We start from the raw sequence: 6,032 nt of genomic DNA on the forward strand, positions 1-6,032 counted from the left end.
GTTATCGCTTACACAAGTTTAATATAATGTTACTCCCACCACCTGTAAAGAACATACTTCTAGTTTCTTCAAAAGCCATACAATTATGTTCTTAGAATTATTTTTAAATCTTTACATTATTTTAAAAATACATATCCAAGTACATACTCTTTCTTTCTTTGAGACAGAGGCTCGCTCTGTCACCTGTGCAGTGGCACGATCTCGGCTCACTGCGATCTCAGCCTTCCAGGCTCAAGTAATTCTTCGGCCTCCACCTCCAAAGTAACTGGGACTTACAGGTACTGGCCACCAGGCCTGGCTAATTTTTCGTAGAGATGGGGTTTCGCCATGTTGGCTAGGCTGATCTCAAACTCCTTACCACAAGCAATCTGTCCACCTCGGCCTCCGAAAGTGCTGAGATTACAGGCGTGAGGGATTATAGGAGTGAGGGATTACAGGCGTGAGCCACTGCACCCTGCTATATTATTTATTTCTTAAACATCTGCAATTCGTTAAAATACATCATGTATAAAATATAAATCATAATATTATCAAGAACTATTCTAAGTGCTGAATAAAATGAATATTTCCACTCATATATTCAGTTGAATTAATTTCTTCTAGTCTCTGAAGGTGTTTAGAATGACAATTCAACACAACTGTGGGTGGCCCTAGGACAGGGCAGTTCTAACACCAGCAAGTTGAAACTGGTGAGGATGGATCTCACGCTGTGACTGGCCAGCAGGAAGTCTTCATTCCAGAGTGCCGGAGCTAGATACTGGAAGGCATGGAACAGGGATCCGGACAGCTAACAAAAACTTGCTGGAGGGTAGATACCACAGGATGTCACGCAAACATGCAGCTGGCAGCCACAGCCATAGGAGCAAAAGGAGAGAAAGTATCATAAAAGCAGGAAGAAAAATCCTTTCTACTCCAGTCTACACAGTGCCTTTTAGAGACAAAACTTATCATGTAAGCTGGCAAGGGAGAAAATTTATGGGATCTCTTCATTATGATAGAGCAGGGTAGTGAAGGATAGATTTGAAACTAAGAGGCGATAAATTGTGAATAAGCACACAGGGTTACTATGCAGCAACCACAATGTTGCTATACAACAGCCATTTGGATATACCCCACTTCCTCAGAGAATGTAACCAACATTACATTCTAAATCTGTTCTAGTGTAGCATTGTCAGTAATTAGTTCTGCTTTATGGTATAGATTGGTATCTTCACTGAGAAATAGTTTCCTTTGTTAATATCACAGTTCCATGTAAAAACATCATTTGCTTCTATGGCATGTAGCCCTTAACAATTTGTGTCTGTTTTTCTAGCTCCGTTAGTATCAAATTCATTGTCCTCTGAGTAGGTCACATTGTCTGCTCAAAGCATGGAAACCTAGCCTTGTGAACCTCTTACTTAAAACCCCTCAAAGACTTTTTACTGACTACACGGTACTACTCAAACAACATAGCTTAGATTATCAATCTTTCTTCTCACTCACACCCTTTCTTGTGGTTCCAGCTTGCTCCAGGCTCTGTTTTCATCTCCAGCTCTTCATAACGCCACTTAATAAACCAACAGTACTGGACTGCGTGTAGCTTTATTTTTTCATTTTAATGTCTCTCTTCTATGTTTTTGAGATTTCTGTCTTTGGTATGTTGTATGTTTTAACAACATTACCTTGATTTCTAACTTTTTTTTTTTTTTAATCTTCAGAAATCACCCAGTCTAGGACATCTTCTCTAACACCATTTTCTCATATTTAATGTTGGAGACCTATTAGAAAATTGTCATCTATAATACTATCTTTGAAAAAACCCGAAGTTTGTGTCTGGCACTGTGAATTACGTGCTAATTTAAAACCATATGCTTCTGTGTATGCCTTAAATAGGGTGTGAACAGCTAGATGACAGGAATCATGCTTTACACTTTATTGAACTTTGTTTATTCATGGCCAAACAATATGATTGCCCTATAATAGATAAAAGCCCGATAAATAAATATAGAATGATATTATGAAAATGTTGGTAATTTCCTATTTTTTACTTATTTTTGTTAAGCTTTGGTACTGTTACTTCTATGTCAAATAATGAAGACAACATTATTACAGTGTAGAAAAACACCAGGGCCTCTTGGCTAAGACCTCAAGAGGAGCATTGTAAGATTTTAGTAGTGATTTTTATATTCTCCAAAATATAATGCAAAAGTTGTAGACTTTTAACCCCTTGCATTTTTTATGCCTCTGCACACAAATGAAGCTACTGGGGATAAAGGAAGAAGAAATAAGTCAGCTAAAATTTGAGCACCTGCTAATAGGTACGTAAGAGTGAAAAAAACGTGACTTGAGACACCTTGCTTTCACTCAGATCTACAATTAATGAGCCATTTTCCTTTGGAAAAATAAAATGCTGTCTTATCCCTAGATCGTGTCTTTAGGCACTTGTGGTAAGTAACGTTACCAATTTAAGACATCTTCAAAATTCTAGACTTCTTTGATACTCAGAGCACTGAAGTAAACACAAAATCCATTTGAATCCAAGATGCAGAAGTCATTAAAGGCATCATTCCATTTACAAATGTGGATATTACCACTCTAGCAGGAAATGAAAGGTTTAGTGGCAAACAAATAAGCAATCAGAGAAAAGTAACTAGGATGCTAATAAAAAATATGATGTCATCTGACCCGCAAATCATGCGTGTAAGTTACTTGAGAGCAATTTTTAAAAGGTACTATTTATTTATGGCTATTTATGCACAATTATAAAGATAATACCAGAGTGGGTAAAAACACTTTTCTGTTCCATTATACTACACAGATTGCAATTAAACAAACAAAAAAATGGTGTGTCCTAGCATGGATTAAGTTAATATAACACAAATATTTGCTAAAGATATTTCAAATGAATTGCTAAATTTTAGAATTATACAAAGTTTCAACTGAGTTGGGTCCAAAAAATCATTTAATCATTCCTGGTTTAGGAAGCTGTGCCAGAAAATATTAGTTAATTGCCAAGATGATGACCTGTTTTTCCCCAAAGTATACATTCAAGATTTATGGAATCTCTGCCTTGAGTTCATATGATTACAATACACCAGTTGATATTATCTGTCAGTACGTAGCCCGGTAATACCTAGCTGAATGCAAAATAGGTTCTGAATATATATATATATATATATATATATATATATATATATATATATATATTTCTTAAAATGTTTGCAGACTTTTTTACTTTTTCATTAGTCATCGTTTCACTTCTGCTTCAATATGCCCATGCATGTCCTGATAACATTGGGTGCACCATGGTGGTGTGGCCATAGATGCCCCTGCATATCCAAAGACTCAGCTCTGTTTCTTCCACTCCCTTTTATTTTCTTTATTGTCCATGTGAATTTTAAAAATTTGTCCTTTTTGACATGTCTTTTGTCAATTCAAACACATTTACCAAAAGGTCAAGATTACAAAATTTTTGCTTGGCAATAACCACACATTTTATGCTTTCGTATTTGGACAAGTGTCCAGTAAACACCTCAGACCACATCCAGTTTTAGTGTCACAGCTTGAAGCAAGCAACCTGCCAAGAGCTCTGTTTCTCACCACAAACTTGCACTGCATGTTAAGTCTTTCCTGTGTACCAGAAGAGAAGGATTTTCTGAGACCACAGTGCAAGTTAGCTTACTGATCAAAAAGGCTAGTTGATTATTGGCTCTTCTCAACTAATGAACGTAATTAAAGAGCTTATTGTGGTGATGGATGTTCTCAAATAACTTGAGCTCAGGCTGTTTGCAAAATATTGTAACTTTTCTTCTAACAATAGTTTTTAAAAGTTATATAAATACGTCTATATGAAGTTTGTTCAGGTACTTTTATAGTCAAATTATTCTTTCTGCATAAATTCATTTGTGTGGGTTTTATTTCATCTATTAGAAAATATTATCTCTGAAAGCTATGCTATGTCCTTTTGCAATTCCACGTAGCATAAACCAGTACAAATGCCCAGCAAATCCCCAACAAGTTTATCATGATGACTATAGCAAAGTGAGTATATGTTCAACATTGAGAAATAAATTGGAGTTTTAACATACTATTTCTTTATCTAAGTAATTGTTTTAACTCAACATACAGGACTTATTTTAGAATTTTCTTCTTTGAGGATCCTTTCCACACTCTGTCAGTTGGTTTAGGGTTCTTTATATATGACAATATAACTCTCCTGGTGCTTAGCTTTATCATGGTATTTATTTCAAAAAACTTCTTTTAGGCATGTTTTGTGACTTCCTTGTTGGCTGTAAATTGACATTTGAACTAAATGAAATAGTAGGATATACAAATGTTCTTTTTTATCCTATTCCTTTCCCCTTTTCTCAATTCTGTATTTAAGAGACAAATAATCTCTATTCAATTGAAAACTACATACATAAAAATAACTCTTCAGGAAACTGTGATTCAAGTTTTCCCCATAAAAAGCCAGCATTTAAACATTTATTCGTTTCCTTTCAAAAACCAAATATTTGTTAAAATGTGGTTGTAAGAAAATATCAGCCCAAATTTCCTCTATATAGATCTATTTTTACTATATAAAATAGTTAATAGAAAATGCTGATTAGCTGAAAAGAATCTTGGTATGTCAGAAAATAATATATTTTCTTCAACTTGTTTTATATTTACCTATCCTGTTTAATTTTGAATTTGTTTTGTACTTTTTCATTTTCTATCACCTAAACTAAAAAGTAATTTCCAGTTGGGTGTGGTGGCTCACGCCTGTAATCTCAGCACTTTGGGAGGCCGAGGCAGGAGGATCACCTGAGGTTAGGAGTTCGAGACCAGCCTGACTAACATGGCGAAACCTCGTCTCTACTCGAAATACAAAAATTAGCCAAGTGTGGTGACACATGCCTGTAATCCCAGTTACTCTGGAGGCTGAGACAGGAGAATTGCTTGAACCCAGGAGGCAGAGGTTGCAGTGAACCGAGATCTCCCATTGCACTCCAGCCTGGACAACAAGAGCGAAACTCCGTCTTTAAAAAAAAAAAAAAGTAATTTCCATGTGGGCAAAAACCTTCTTTTGGATTGTTTACTTTGACATTCTCAAGACCTAGAAAAGGGTGTAGCAAATAGTATTTGCTAAATAAAAAAAAAGTTGAATAAATTTATTGTCCAACTTTAACACATTACCACATGAAAGTTGTTTTTGAGATTAATAACTTTGGTTATTGTTAAAATTGTATAATGTGTTCATCTTATATTACTTTATATGATGTCTTATGTTAGTATTTTAAATTAATAAACAAATAAAATATATATTTAGCTAATCTTGTTCATTGGCATCAATTCATATATTCACTTGTTTTTATGTGTACTGGGGTATATATCTAAGTTTCTAATTCTTCTGCATATGATGTCTATATGACAGAGATGCAATTTCATGTTTTTATATTAAAATTTAACAATTCCCAGAACTAAGGTTTTTTTAACTTAAAGGCCAGTGTGATAGTAACCAAGGACTAATTATTGAATAGAAGCTAATTTCCCACTTTATCTGCAATGTTACCTTATATTTTTTAATCTATGTACATGACTTTTTCTTGACTGTATTTTTTCCCTTCTCAATTTGTCTATCTATGTCCCACATGCCACTTTGCCTTTATTAATATGGTTTTAACATAGGTCTTGCTATCTAATAAAACAAGGCTCCCATGTTTTCTTCATCTTCAATAGTGATTTTCCTAGTCTTGACTTTTGCAATTTAATGTATATTTAGAATTCTGCTTTGTAAGTCCCACAACAAAATCTGAGGTATTAACTGGAACTGAATTGAATCTTTAAAATATTTAGGATTAAATGGCATCATTTAAAATCATCATTTTCAAATCCTAAAATGTTATTAAAAATAATGGCAAAACTAAAATTACTTTTGCACCAACTGAACATTTATCCAACCATGGGTGGTCTTACCTCTTTTACCAAATTAACAATATTTCTATAGTGATAAGGCGGAAGTACTGTGGTTTATGTTTTTCCACAGGAAGGTGAGATTATAACATTTGTCA

The sequence above is a fragment of the Macaca fascicularis genome, chromosome 11 (assembly GCF_037993035.2).
Source record: "Macaca fascicularis isolate 582-1 chromosome 11, T2T-MFA8v1.1".
NCBI lineage: Eukaryota > Metazoa > Chordata > Mammalia > Primates > Cercopithecidae > Macaca > Macaca fascicularis.